Source organism: Oncorhynchus clarkii, chromosome 4 (genome assembly GCF_045791955.1).
Source record: "Oncorhynchus clarkii lewisi isolate Uvic-CL-2024 chromosome 4, UVic_Ocla_1.0, whole genome shotgun sequence".
NCBI classification, from domain to species: Eukaryota; Metazoa; Chordata; class Actinopteri; order Salmoniformes; family Salmonidae; genus Oncorhynchus; species Oncorhynchus clarkii.
In genome coordinates, this window is record NC_092150.1 from 52,175,108 (window position 1) to 52,191,769 (window position 16,662).

The 16,662-nt window shown below is 39.7% G+C and overlaps 1 pseudogene; it reads right to left on the bottom strand.

Moving 5' to 3' along the window:
* Window positions 1-5,973: 5,973 nt before the first annotated feature.
* LOC139406932 (zinc finger protein 852-like) lies at window positions 5,974-13,751 on the bottom strand (annotated as a pseudogene).
* Window positions 13,752-16,662: the final 2,911 nt, after the last annotated feature.

Below are 16,662 nucleotides of genomic sequence, written 5' to 3' on the forward strand. Positions count from 1 at the left end.
AAATGAAATCCCACTCTGGGGTTGATACCAGCACGTGGGACTCCTGGATGGATGCATTTGGTAAATATAAGGTCCTGGTCTCTTCTATTCTGGTCTCTATCTCTGTGTTTGTTGCAATATTAACCCTCTGTGGCTGTTGTTGCATCCCATGTGCCCGCTCCCTGCTTTCTCGAGTCATTACTTCTGCTATTGCACCAAATAATGACCCTGCACTGATGTTCCCCCTCCTACAACAGGAGGATCCTCTGGTGGAGTTTGAAACATGCACATATGAGTAATTTTCACGTCTCTTTGGAGACGTGAAGAGGGGGACTACAAATTTCCTAAAATTTCCTATTCTATTTTTCTTACTTTTAGTTTTTGTCACGTCTAATAGACGTGAAGAGGGGGTGTTGTAATAACATATTAAAACATGTAATGACGCATTCACGGACTGTTGTTAAACACACTGATAACCCATGAATATACACTGCTCCAAACCCTTTGGGATGGGCTACAAAGACAAAGAACTCTGTCAAGAACCAATGGGATACTGACAACAGGCTGGAGAGGACTGTCTATCACCTACGAACAACCAACCAGGAGCCAGGACTACTAGAATCTACCTACGTCATTTCAATGTATAAATGTACTGCCCAAATATGTGGGACGCCCTCTTTTTACGAAAACTCCCTAAGGGTTGGACGATAAGAGCCGTGCTGCACGTTTGCCAGATATTACTATGCTAGATTAAAGTGCCTCAAATATACCGTATCCGCCTTGTCCAGAGTCTCATCTTGGTCTTGTTTCTCCTATAACTAATTCATTGACATGAGCTAGCCTAGCTTCTTCCTGAGATGTAATGGTGCGGTCTTGTGTTTCCAAGGAGGCCATGGTCAGAGGTTCATTCTTTGTCGTTTCTGGGTCTGTTTCGGTGCCTCCCTTGCCTTGTTTTTGTCTCGTAGGCATATCACCACACTTGGCTACAGTGTAATAATCAGTATGTTGTTTTTGTCTTGTAGACATATCAATACACTTGGCTACAGTGTAGTAATCAGTATGTTGTTTTTGTCTCCTAGGCATATCGCCACACTTGGCTACAGTGTAGTAATCAGTATGGGGGAAGTTATCAAGTTTTAGGATAAGTTTGTTAACTTCTTATGGCTGCAGGAGCAGTATTGAGTAGCTTGGATGAAAGGTGCCCATATCAAATGACCTGCTCCTCAGTGATAGTTGCTGATATTTGCATATTATTATTAGTATTGGATAGAAAACACTTTGAAGTTTCTAAAACTGTTTGAATGATGTCTGTGAGTATAACAGAACTCATATTGTCAGGCAAAATCCTGAGTTGAAATCTAAACAGGAGGTCAGAAATCTGATTCACCAGAGTCCCCAATGAAATCCCCTTGAGATATGAATGATGTTGCACTGCCTAGGGGTTCCACTAGATGTCAACCATAGAAATTATAATGAGGCTTCTATGTTTTTGTGGGAGTGAATGAGAGCAGAATATTTCAGATGTCCATTGCTCACGAAGACAAGAAAGAATACTCCGGTTGGAACTTTATTGAAGCTATATGTTAAAAACATCCTAATGATTGATTCTGTACGTAGTTTGAAATGTTTCTTCGACCGGTAATATCACTTTTTCTCCGATATAACGCTGACCAGAATTAGCGTTTGGATATGTATACCAAATGCTCTAACAAAAGAAGGTATTTGGACATAACAGACATTTTCGAACATAACAAACATTTATTGTGGACCTGGGATTCCTGGAGTGCTTTCTGATGTAGATCATCAAAGGCTAAGGGAATATTTATCATGTAATTTATTGTTTATGTTGACGCCATCTTTGCGGCTGTGGTGTTTTTAAATTGAGCTCCGTCTCAGATTATTGCATGCATTTCTTTTTCCGTAAAGTTTTTTTTATTTTTATCTGACACAGCGGTTGCATTAAGGAGAGGTATATCTATAATTCCATGTGTGTATTATCATCTACATTTATGATGAGTATTTCTGCTGAATGATGTGGCTATGCAAAATCACTTGATGTTTTTGGAACTAGTGAATCTAATGAGCCAATGTAAACTCAGATTTTTTAAAATATAAATATGAACTTTATCAAACAAAACATGCATGTATTGTGTAACATGAAGTCCTATCATCATCTGATGAAGATAATTCAAGGTTAATGATTAATTTTATCTTTATTTCAGCTTTTTGTGAATGCTATATTTTGCTGGAAAATGGCTGTGCTTATTGTGGTTTGGCGGAGACCTAACATAATCGTTTGTAGTGCTTTCGCTGAAAAGCCTATTTGAAAACGGACACTTTGGTGGGATTAACAACGAGAAAAGCTTTAAAATTATATAAAAACATGTATGTTTTAGGAATTGTAATTATGAGATTTCTGTGGTTTGAATTTGGCGCCCTCTATTTTCACTGGTAGTTGTCATATCGATCCCGGTATCAGGATTGCAGCCATAACAGGTTAAAGATTTATCGGGAGCTCTCGGTCACAGCCATAACAGGCTAGCTTCGCTGCATCACGTAACCCCCCCCCCCCCTGTAGGTCTGTGCTATAAAGCCACCCCCCTCCCTCTTAATCAAAAAGTCCAGATAACTTATTTCATGCACATGAAAGGTGAGGGTGAATTTCAGATGTTCACTGCTTATATTGAAGGAGTGGAATCGATTACATTCCTCTGCTGTCCCCTGGAATAGATGGAACACGTCATCAATGAAGACTTTTTCAGAGCCTGATGAGCTGCTAGAATGTATTGTTATGGCTGACAATCATGCTATTTTTTAAACTACAATGACCACAATGACCTGAGCGCCTACTTGTCTTGTCTGTGTTTCTTTTACACCTGCTAGTAAAAGAGACCGAAGAATGTGTAACAGTATAGCTTCCGTCCCTCTCCTCGCCCATGGCCCGAACCAGGGACTCTGCACACATCAACTGCCTCCCACGAAAAATCGTTACCATCGCTATTAGCACGCACCCCGCTAACTAGCTAGCCATTTCACATTGGTTACAAAACCACAATGGTCAATGCTATCTGGGATTCTTGGCACATCCTTAACCCCTACCTTAACCATTTTAAATGTCAACTTCAATGGGCTAGGGAAGTCCCAAGGATGTATCTCTACCTGAAAATACACAATCTAAGTGATTGATAGTTGGTACTCAGCAGTCATAAAGCCTTATTTACTTTAATGAACTACTAAAATAGTGATTTGGTCAGACAGCAGCTCTACACTTCATTGACTGACTGATCCATTCATCCTTCCATCCCTCCTCAGCCTTCCTCTCCTCTGAAGACCCAGTGAGGGTGGAGCTCAGTCAGAGAGCTGTTGAGGGACTGGTTAGGAAGAACACTTCTACAGCCAGAGAGGTGAGAGGTCACAGATGGTTTAGATGGTAAATATTTATGTCCCCTTAGTGGTTCATCACGTCAACAAAAGGGAATATGTTCCATCATCTATGTTTATTTACATTAGTGCAAATTGTCCACTGATATTGGTGTAATTTCTCACCCGTTTTGGTTGTATGAAAGTAAATTTCCCCTCAGGCACACACATTTGTTCTTTGATATTATGAAGGTCATTTGTGTATAATGTACTTTTCCCCCACATCTTTACATTGCTTATGCATATTTGGAGGCCTGACTGCGTCCAGACTATGTCAAAGGCCCATCCTGGTAGATCTGAACCTCATGCAGCTTGGAGTGATCAGATGACAGAAGTCACATTTAGGTGCCAGGTGTAACTGAGGCCGTAAATACTCCATATCCATTACTTTGAGTGTTTTATATAATATGACTAAATGTGTTTATTTCTGTGTTGCAGGGGCAGTCAAGAAATGGAACAGCAAGGCCACAGAACATGACATAAGCAGAGCTGTGGGAGACCACCTCAAGCCCCTTGTATAGCCGGGGGTGGTGTTCACCACTCCAGCAGGCTGGAAAATTGCGATTGATACTTTTTTCATACTAAGATGGACCAAGACTCTGTCAATTGGCCGATCATTGGGTTCATTTGACTTACAATATGTTCAAATCAAGGTTTATTAACACAGCACATTTCAGACATGGATGCAACCCAATGGAAACAGGAAAAGCAAAAGAAAAACCCACACCAAACTTAAAGACAGGAAGCATACCAAAATGGTAGCGCAACTAAAGGTGTTGACTCTCCACATCTATCAAGACAACTGGAACACTGGGCCAGACACTCTTAAATAGAACCTGGACCAGCTCAGGTGAAACACCTTCCCACTAACAAGATGGACAAGCCAGCACAGGTGTAACACATACTGACTAACGGTGACACCAATCAGTGCGGCCTAAGTGCTAACGAGCTAAAGTCCAACCTCAAAACATAAATGGAAAAACCAAAACCTGTAACTACCTTCCCCCTTAAGACAACAAATATATCCTATATTTTTGATGGACGAGTTTGCTCACCACCAACAGAAAACAACTTCCATTTCACATTATAATCAACTACAATGCTTCACCTTCACCAATATAAACATGGTGTCTACTGGCTGTCAACGAGAAAAAATACGTATTTCTAAATAATAATATACAATCGTATCTTTTCTCCTTTTTCTTTCTATAGAATCCTAAAACTCACTAGCTTCTAGAACTCTCATCCCCTTGGAACAAGCACAAAACAAAACTCATCTCCAATACGGAAAATCAAAACTCAAATCAAATTGTATTAGTCACATGCGCCGAATACAACAGTGAAATGCTTACTTACGAGCCCCTAACCAACAATGCAGTTTCAATACGGAAAAGAATAAGAGATCAAACTCATCTCCAACACGGAAAAACATGTCAAAATAAATTGTGATCCATGGTAACACACTGATTAAATGCAAAACCAAAATATTTTGGACTGCCAACCCTTGAGACAATCAGAAACCAAGTTGTCCTTACCACAGACATGTCTGATTTCAAGAGGAAACTCCTGCGATATCCGTAATAACTTTCCACCTCACCGAGCTTCTCTCTCTTTTCAGGGTTCACTAGATAGGCATGTTGTTGGATCGAGACCCCAGTCCCCAATGTCATGCTCTAGTACATTTGGGTTGGCACATCTATGAATGATCCCTGATATTCTAAAAGCAGGGCAACAACGTCAATATAATTGTACCCCAAAATTGTCAGTTGGTTACATAAAAAATTATGATATCAAAACCAAATATACACCCCTTTGTTAATATGTATTGGCAATAATTCACTTAATGGTGAGGCGTGGAATTATAAAACATGTATCATTGAAATATGAGGTGATTTGAGACATGCTTCTTCAGTAGTGGAATAAAGACAATTAGCACTTGAATGTTGTAAAGAAATACTGGAGTGAAGTAGGATTGTTAATAAAAATGATTACACATTTATTACACTGCGTCCGTGTGTATAGGCTGCAAGTAAGTTGAAATTAAGTTGTTTTCAAGTCATTGAAAAAACGACCCGAAAATACATGTTTTCAACTTTCAACCGAACATATATTGGATGTCGGGCATAGTCTTATTTTCAATGTCTTTTCAATTACATTTTGCTAAATGGGAAAAGCGCAATGTAAAAACACAGTATTATCATGTCCAAATCAACCAATATGCAGAAACCGTTTGGGAAATATTGAAAACCTAAATATTTTATAGTGTTGCATTTTGATTCAAGTGGGTCACCAACGTGGTAAGTGTAGTAACACAACTAATTTTTTGTTAGTCACTTTCTGTTAAATCTCAGAAGTACTCTTTCAATTCAGAGCCTGGATTTTTCCCCTGAGGCTAATATCAATTGAACAGGGGGCAAACGTTTAGGGTTCTACATTCTAACATTCATTCAAATACTGGAACTACAATGTTAAAACATTCAATATTGTGACATTATTTCATTATCATGAAACAACTCCTTCATGTATTTTCTGATGTTTAATCAGAGATCTTTTATCATAGTATCTCTTCCCACATTGATCACAGCCAAAAGGTTTTTCTCCAGTGTGTATTCTCTGGTGTGATTTCAGGGATTGTAGCCGAATAAAACTCTTCCCACAGTGATCACAGCCAAAAGATTTCTCTCCTGTGTGTGTTCTCTGGTGTATAGTTAGATAGTTAGATGTAGTAAAACTCTTCCCACATTGATCACAGGTAAAAGGTTTCTCTCCTGTGTGTCCCCGCTGGTGTACTATCATGCTGTTTAGATGAGTAAAACTCTTCCCACATTGATCACAGCCATAAGGTTTCTCTCCAGTGTGTGTTCTCTGGTGTGTAGTTCGAGAGCTAGATGTAGTAAAACTCTTCCCACATTGATCACAACTATAAGGTTTCTCTCCTGTGTGTCCCCGCTGGTGTACTATCAGGCTGCCTAGCTGAGTAAAACTATTCCCACATTGATCACAGCTGTAAGGTTTCTCGCCAGTGTGAATTCTTTGATGTATTTTAAGGTCTGATGAACTGTTGAATCTTTTCCCACAGTCAGAGCAGCAGTGAGATTTCTTCCCTGTGGGTCTCTGCTGGTGTTTCTTGAGGTGTTCTGATCTGGAGAGACTCTTCTCTCCCTCTTCAGCATCATGATGTTGAGGCTCCCCAGAGGATCCACAGTAGTCCCGTCTCTCTCCTGTGTGTACGACAAAGTCAGACAGACGGTTAAAGGCCCACAACAGCAGAAATCCACTGATATTTGAGGTAAAAGGTGATGCCCAGAACATACCCGTGAAGTTGCACAACAATTGTCGTCTTAAATTTTACAATTAAGACAGTCAAGCTTGCAAAAATAGTCATATTTTGTCTTGTTCTCACATTAGTAGTAACATCGATGATTGTAGATTAGAAATAAGTTGTTGAGATAACCTTTGGTCTCCAATATAGGCTACTTTCTGTGTTTGCTAAAATTGCGGGACGAGGGCGATGCACACGCAATCTGGTTGTAGAAACTCCTCCCTGCTAACGAGGAAACCACGAGTTATGGATGTAGTATATCTGCCTGGAGCAAAAATGGTGAGCTTAGATTTTAGTTTTTCACAATGTATTCTGAATATTACAGTGCAAGATCAGGAGTGCTACCCAAGGAAACTCGCTTAAGCTCTGTGTCTATTCACTAATTCACCACCATGGGGGAAAACTCATGGGAGTTCTCATAGGCTGACAGCAAAAATAGCCTCCATTTCCAGGTTGCTTATGAGTGCATTTCACATTACTTTTGGTTTATAATTGCAAGGCTCGTTTGAATGTCCTGCTTAATATAATGTTTGTGTTACTGTTGCAAATCAACTGCTTTATACTTTAAAAAAAAAACACTTAAAATACAATTTGGCTAGCTTTGCCCAGTAAGTGTTTGCCAAATTGGACCACAACTTCCCCTAACAACAGACTATATATCAATTTATATTTCAGGTGAAACATGGAAACTAAAATGTCTTTGTCATGACATTACATCACCAGATCATTTTGTGAATAATCCCACTAGCCTACTCTAATGTGTTGTCATTCTAAATGTCCTGAATAAAGGAAAATAGCTCTGTGTGTTGTGAGCTAAGTATCTCTGTGTGCAAATAGACTAACGAGACCCTACAGTAAATCAAGCAGACAATAACACATTATAAACATCAATTTGTTTGAGATATTGGATCCAACGTGGAGCACGGCATAACTTGCTTTACTATGTAATGAATGAAGAAGCACTTTGGTTGTTGTTGCATGTCGTGATGTTTGTCATTTGACTGGCACGCAGAAAATGATTACAGATCAGCTGATGATAGCTGAACATGTGACAAACTAAACAGCTACAGTATTATGTGTAATTATTGAAGAACCGCATTAATGACCGTATCCTTTTGGGTGTTGTGAATCAACTTTAAGTGACTCTCGGTTAGAACCACTGGATTTAGCAAACTCTGAAATGTTATGACTACAACTAATGTTCCCTGAAGGAGGGAAACCAGGTACAACATACTAATAAATCCACACTTTATGACTACAACTACTGTTCCCTGAAGGAGGGAAACGAGGCACAACATACTATTAAATCCACACACGTTATGACTACAACTACTGTTCCCTGAAGCAGGGAAATGAGGTACAACATACTATTAAATCCACGCCTCTCTGGAAGCCCCACCTTTCACAGGTGGATGAGCGTGAGCCTCGGATTTATTCCATAAATTTAATACCTCAATTCACCGACCCAGGAAGTGGCGGGGCCAAACAGGTGTTGTAACTCGTTCATAACTGGCACGAAGATCGGTAGAAATTGTAAGATAAATGGAAAAGTTTGCCAATTTTATCGGAAACTTCAGCAGCAGAACGTCAGAATTTAGGAAGGCCAGCAGCAGGTCGGGAATTTGTTATTTTCTTCTGGTTATATTGATCTCTGGCTTCCTCAAGTCATTTGTGTTATTTATTTAATCAAACGCTTGAAGCATCAGTTCAGTTCAAGTTCCGCACATACAGTTTTTGATTAAACACATACAGTTGATTTGATTAAACACATACAGTTGATTTGATTAAACACATACAGTTGATTTGATTAAACACATACAGTTGATTTGATTAAACACATACAGTTGATTTGATTAAACACATACAGTTGATTTGATTAAACACATACAGTTGATTTGATTAAACACATACAGTTGATTTGATTAAACACATGGAGTGTGTCTATATGGAAAAATACACGTCATAACATTTCAACCAATCAATTGGTAGAAATAAAACACTTTTTTAAAAATATCTGGGACATCCAACATGCATGCATTCAGACCCCTTCCCTTTTTCTACATTTTGTTACGTTAGAGCCTTATTACAATTTTTTTTTTATTTTTTAAATGTCATCCATCTTCAGACAATACCTCGCAATACCCCATAAAAGTGTTTTTTTTTAGAATACCAGTGGTTGTATCACTGTAGGTCATGCCAGTAGGCAACAGTAGGCTGTAACTCTCTAGGTCATGCCAGTAGGTTACAGTAGGTTGTATCTCTCTAGGGCAGGGGTGTCAAAGTCAAATGGACGGAGGGCCAAATAAAAAAATCAGCTACAAGACGAGGGCCGGACTGTTCGAATGTTCATTGAAAAATTTTTAAATGACGCATATAGTCTAGTGAACCTAATTGAACCTACTGAAAACCTAACAAATATATTACAATATGATCAGATAAATAAAGCAATATTTTCTTATGGCTCTGTCAGTAATCTTTAATTTTCAACAGACACAAAAGACAAATTTCCTTTATATAAATATCCCCATAACATGAACATTAAATGAAAGAAACCGGTATTCAAGGCACCATCAGTAGACTATATTTTCTATTTTAGCAAAAGTGGGCTAAATTTACTTCAAAGAAAAAACAATAATAGCAATTTTCTATCATCCACTCAACTGAAATATTTTTAAAATATAATTGGATTGAAATACAAAAAAATAAAGTGCAAAAATCTATTAATCAAAAACAACACTTTGTTTAAGGAGAAGTAACATGCAGTGAAAACAAATATTAAATTTTAACTTTTAAACTTGAACTGAGTAAAAACTCTAAATATGTGATTGCACAGTAATGTTCACTTGTTTGAGGTTGAGGGTGATACTTGGTGGTGTCCCATCTTTTCCACAAGTTCATCAATGTTCGGGGTAAGGCTCTGAGCTGAAGAAATCCTCAGAATTGAGTGGAGGTGTTCAGCAGTAAGTCGACTTCTGTGTGATGTTTTGTTCAGGTTCATCAAAGAAAACAGTTGTTCACACAGGTATGTGCTGCCAAACATAGACAACGTTTGAGCAGCCTGGATGCGCAGCTGGGGCATTGTGCCGGGGAGGAAACGGGCGAACTCCGCAGCACCCACTGCCGCATATTTTGCCCTCAGTGCATCATTGCATTGGAGGTCAATCAACTCCATTTGGAGGTTTGGTGGTGAGCTTTCCACGTCAACAGCAAATGGGTTACCGAGCAGTTCCAACCTGCTTTTTTGTGCTTCAAAGTCAGCAAATCGGCGTCGAAAGTCAGCGGCAAGCATACCTATTTTATCAGCCAACTGTGTGCTCGGGAACGCACTGGTAGAGAGCTTCTCTTTCATGGTCTGGCAGCTGGGAAAGTGGCTCAAATTTTCTTTCCGCATCTGCGTCTCCCACAGAGTCAGTTTGGTTTTAAATGCCTTCACTGTACTGTACATATCAGAGATGACACGATCCCGACCCTGCAGCTGCAAGTTTATTGCATTCAGATGACTCGTAATGTCACACAGAAAAGCCATTTCACACAGAAACATTTCGTCTCGGAGTTGTGTTGTGTCTTTCCCTTTGCTGTCCAAGAACAGACAAATCTCCTCACGAAGCTCGAAACATCTTTGAAGCACCTTTCCCTGGCTTAGCCATCGCACCTCTGTGTGATAAGGCAAATCACCATGCTCCGTTTCTAACTCCGTCAGAAATGCCTTGAACTGGCGGTGATTCAAACCTTTGGCTCTGATAAAGTTAACTGTGCGCGTGATGATGCTCATTACATGCTCCATTTTCAAGGCTTTACCGCACAACGCTTCCTGGTGTATGATACAATGATAAGCTGTCAGCTCACCTGTCGCGTTTTCCTCTTGCATCTTTTCCCGTATCTTCGCCACCAGTCCGCTCCTGTGTCCACACATCGCAGGTGCTCCGTCGGTTGTCAAACCCACGAGTTTTTCCCAAGGCAGCTCCATCTCATTTACACATCTTGACACCTCTTCATACAAATCATGCCCCGTAGTTGTGCCATGCATAGGACGTAAAGCCAAAAACTCCTCTGTCACGCTTAGGTTGGAGTCCACTCCGCGGATGAAAATTGACAACTGGGCAATGTCAGAAATGTCGGTGCTCTCATCCACAGCCAAGGAATATGCAATAAAATCTTTTCCCTTTTTCACAAGCTGCTCTTTTAGATTGATGGACAACTGGTCTACTCTCTCGGCAATGGTGTTTCTGCTCAGACTCACATTTAAAAAGAGTTGCCTTTTTTCTGGGCAAACTTCGTCACAAACTTTAATCATGCAGTTTTTGATGAAATCCCCCTCCGTAAATGGCCGGGCTGATTTAGCGATCTCTTCTGCCAAAATAAAACTGGCCTTGACAGCAGCCTGGCCTTGTGATTTGGCTTTTTTGAACAGAGCCTGTCGAGATTTGAGGCCTCGTTTTAATTCCTCTGCCTTTTGTAGCCTTTGTTCCATGTCCATATTCTTGTTTTTGTCCGCGTGTTTCGTTTCATAATGTCGTCTCAGATTATACTCTTTCAGTACCGCCACACTTTCTCCACACAGAAGACACACAGGTTTTCCAGCTACCTTCGTGAACATATACTCCGACTCCCACCTTGTTTGAAACCCCCGGTTCTCAGTATCCACCTTCCGTTTTGCCATTTTTGATGGGTATCTGAAAGTTAATTTTACTGTGATGCTGACGACTGCTGTGCCAATAAATATTGAAATGAAGCAGCCTACTGCTCGGTGCGTCACCTTTGCATTGTGGGAAATGTAGTATTGGTGCGTGTAAAAGATCTGCGGGCTGCCGGCTTGCTGCGGGCCGGTTCTAATAATAAATCAAGATCATCCCAGGGGCCGTAAAAAACCTTCTTGCGGGCCGGATGTGGCCCGCGGGCCTTGACTCTGACATATGTGCTCTAGGGCATGCCAGTAGCCTATAGTAGGTTGTATCTCTCTAGGGCATGCCAGTAGGCTATTGTAGGTTGTAACTCTCTTGGTCATGCCAGTAGGCTGTAACTCTCTAGTTCATGCCAGTAGGTTACAGTAGGTTGTAACTCTCTAGGTCAGGCCAGTAGGCTACAGTAGGCTGTAACTCTCTAGGTCAGGCCAGTAGGCTGTAACTATCCAGGTCATGCCAGTAGGTTACAGTAGGTTGTAACTATCTAGGTCATGCCAGTAGGCTACAGTAGGCTGTAACTCTCTAGGTCATGCCAGTAGGTTACAGTAGGTTGTAACTCTCTAGGTCATGCCGGTAGTCTACAGTAGGTTTTATCTCTCTAGGTCATGCCAGTAGGTTAGAGTAGGTTGTATCTCTCTCGGTCATGCCAGTAGGCTACAGTAGGTTGTAACTCTAGGTCATGCCAGTAGTCTACAGTAGGTTGTAACTCTCTAGGTCATGCCAGTAGGTTACAGTAGGTTGTAACTCTCTAGGTCATGCCAGTAGTCTACAGTAGGTTTTATCTCTCTAGGTCATGCCAGTAGGTTACAGTAGGTTGTATCTCTCTAGGTCATGCCAGTAGGCTACAGTAGGTTGTATCTCTCTAGGTCATGCCAGTAGGTTACAGTAGGTTGTATCCAAGTGGAAACAATTATCAACCTAATGTAATAAGTGTCGAATTTGGTAAACAACCAAATTAATGGCTTATTTGTTACGTGGGATTTACTTGATCCAACAGAAGTTTCGTAATGCTTAAGTTATGTGGACACGAGACATACAGACAACTTTGATAACACTATAGGAGTTGTCTCCAGATCCCTATGCATATTCATGCTAGTAGCATATCATCTCTCTCCATTGAATACAGTCGGTTGACGTCAACAACCCTCATAGAATATAAAATACAGATTACAATAATAAGACCTATCCACCAATCCAAAGACAGGATAGGCGGGAGCTAGACAACCCGCAGTGCCGCTTTGTGGACAACGACTCCCCTTGCCAGGGTAGCCTAGTGGTTAGAGCGTTGTAACCGGAAGGTTGCAAGTTCAAACCCCCGAGCTGACAAGGTACGAATATGTCGTTCTGCCCCTGAACAGGCAGTTAACCAACTGTTCCTAGGCAGTCATTGAATATAAGAATTTGTTCTTAACTGACTTGCCTAGTTAAATAAAGGTAAAATAAATGTAAAAAATATCCATAATCTTCGGTGTAGCCAACCCAACTCTCGCATGGCACTATTGGGGGGCACGGTGTGTAGTAAATCATCACTACATGAAAACCACTATAGGCCGTGCCCCCCAGTCTGCAGTAAAGAGATAGACCCTTCTCAAATAAGGGTCTAGTCACTTTTTGGAAACGGAACGGAGAAAACAAAAAACAAAACAAAAACGTCTGATTCTAGACATATCAGTCCTCATCCTAGGGCCCTCCGTTGAGGTATTGACGAGCGAACTCCGAATATCCAAAGTTAAAAATCAATTGAAGGCGGTACTTACTGGTGTTAATCAGATCTATCTCCACCTCTTCATCTTTCAATGTGACAGTAATCTCCCCTTCCTTCTTTACTTCAAAAACTTCATCCTCCTTTTTCTCTTCTTTCACAGTTACATCCATCTCCTCTTTCACTCTGAAAGCGTATTTCTCTTCTTTCACAGTAACATCGTCATCCTCTTCTTTCACAGTAACATCGTCATCCTCTTCTTTCACTCTGAACGTGTCTTCCTCATCTTTCACTGTGACAGCCTCACCCTCTACTTCTTGTTTTACTGTGACATCTTCCTCTTCCTCTTCCTTCTCCTCTTTCACGACAATGTTCAGCCCCAGAGCTTCTTTCTCCGTCCAGCAGACCTCTTCTTTAACAGGAGGGGAGAAGTTTAGTGAACTCATGGTCGGGGATATTAGCTAGCTAGCTAGCTATCATTAGCGACTAGGCTAGTGCTAACTTAACCAGCCAGCTACTCTAGCTGACTTAGAAAAAATAACGTAAGGTTAACAAGTAGATACGACAGAGGTGTCTAAAACACAGTAGCTAATATATACCGAAAGCATAAAATAGCTTGAATCTTTCCGCTATGTTGGCTAGCAAGGTACCGAGGTGGTTGACGAGCTGTTGATGAAGAACCGTCCACTAGATAATACGTCACGCTAGCAGCATCGCCTGAAAGACGCACATCGCCGTCTGCTGACTGGAGTGAGAAACGCAGTTGAGGATCATATTTTATTTTCAGACAGAGATTCTTTAAAATGGATTTAATTAAATAATACTATTATATTGAGACATACAAAGACAGTAATGTGTTGATTGATTAGTGCAAACAAAAATGGTTTACTACAGCACATTTAAGGTAGTTTCATTCAGTCAAAGTACATTTAAATAAGTAGCCAGCTACTGTCGGTTTATACTGCTCCTATACGGTTTATACTGCTCCTACATGGTGTAACAATACATCATGTAGATGTATATAATGAACTGACTAGGTCCATATTGCTCCTACATGGTGTAACAATACATCATGTAGATGTATATAATGAACAGACTAGGTCAATACTGCTCCTACATGGTGTAACAATACATCATGTAGATGTATATAATGAACAGACTAGGTCAATACTGCTCCTACATGGTGTAACAATACATAATGTAGATGTATATAATGAGTAGACTAGGTCAATACTGCTCCTACATGGTGTAACAATACATAATGTAGATGTATATAATGAACAGACTAGGTCAATACTGCTCCTACATGGTGTAACAATACATAATGTAGATGTATATAATGAGTAGACTAGGTCAATACTGCTCCTACATGGTGTAACAATACATCATGTAGATGTATATAATGAACAGACTAGGTCAATACTGCTCCTACATGGTGTAACAATACATCATGTAGATGTATATAATGAACTGACTAGGTCCATATTGCTCCTACATGGTGTAACAATACATCATGTAGATGTATATAATGAACTGACTAGGTCCATATTGCTCCTACATGGTGTAACAATACATCATGTAGATGTATATAATGAACAGACTAGGTCAATACTGCTCCTACATGGTGTAACAATACATCATGTAGATGTATATAATGAACAGACTAGGTCAATACTGCTCCTACATGGTGTAACAATACATAATGTAGATGTATATAATGAGTAGACTAGGTCAATACTGCTCCTACATGGTGTAACAATACATAATGTAGATGTATATAATGAACAGACTAGGTCAATACTGCTCCTACATGGTGTAACAATACATAATGTAGATGTATATAATGAGTAGACTAGGTCAATACTGCTCCTACATGGTGTAACAATACATCATGTAGATGTATATAATGAACAGACTAGGTCAATACTGCTCCTACATGGTGTAACAATACATCATGTAGATGTATATAATGAACTGACTAGGTCAATACTGCTCCTACATGGTGTAACAATACATCATGTAGATGTATATAATGAACTGACTAGGTCAATACTGCTCCTACATGGTGTAACAATACATCATGTAGATGTATATAATGAACTGACTAGGTCAATACTGCTCCTACATGGTGTAACAATACATCATGTAGATGTATATAATGAACTGACTAGGTCAATACTGCTCCTACATGGTGTAACAATACATCATGTAGATGTATATAATGAACTGACTAGGTCAATACTGCTCCTACATGGTGTAACAATACATCATGTAGATGTATATAATGAACTGACTAGGTCAATACTGCTCCTACATGGTGTAACAATACATAATGTAGATGTATATAATGAGTAGACTAGGTCAATACTGCTCCTACATGGTGTAACAATACATCATGTAGATGTATATAATGAGTAGACTAGGTCAATACTGCTCCTACATGGTGTAACAATACATCATGTAGATGTATATAATGAACTGACTAGGTCAATACTGCTCCTACATGGTGTAACAATACATAATGTAGATGTATATAATGAGTAGACTAGGTCAATACTGCTCCTACATGGTGTAACAATACATAATGTAGATGTATATAATGAACAGACTAGGTCAATACTGCTCCTACATGGTGTAACAATACATAATGTAGATGTATATAATGAGTAGACTAGGTCAATACTGCTCCTACATGGTGTAACAATACATAATGTAGATGTATATAATGAGTAGACTAGGTCTATACTGATCCTACATGGTGTAACAATACATAATGTAGATGTATATAATGAGTAGACTAGGTCAATACTGATCCTACATTTCTTTTAATTCTTTTTTTATTTCATCTTTATTTAACCAGGTAGGCCAGTTGAGAACAAGTTCTCATTTACAACTGCCACCTGGCCAAGATAAAGCAAAGCAGTGCGACAAAAACAACAACACAGAGTTACACATAAACAAGCAACACAGAGCTACACATCAACAAACGTTCAGTCAATAAGACAATAGAAGATTGAGATTTTTTTTTTGTTTAGGAATATTGTGAAACACTATCATTCAAGAAAAAACGGGGGCAATAAACAGCAGGCAAAGTGACAGTGTCAGGACAAAATTAACTCAAACGTTTTACCATTGGAACACTTGATGTAATTAAATCAAACAATTTACCATTGGAACACTTGATGTAATTAAATCAAACGTTTTACCATTGTCGTAGCTGAATTAGAATTAGTTGGGTAACATTGATAAATAAGATGTTTTATCTACTTTCATAATATGCTTATGTGGGAAAATGCACTCTCCCCAGAGAGGGGAGAGGTCAGGATTGTCTTCATATGTGAGGGTATCTGTTAAACCATGTGAAGGGCTCCACAATGTCTGTACACCAGTCACTCCCTACTTTTCCCATTGGGGGGAGGAGTATGGCAGTGTCTGGAACCATTGTATGTACCCTCTGATGTTGCCCATATCTTGATCTTGTATATAACCTAGAGGCTCACTACTCCCCGGGAGTTTGTCCAGGAGGGGGTGTATTTGAGATGGGAGTCTCTAGAATT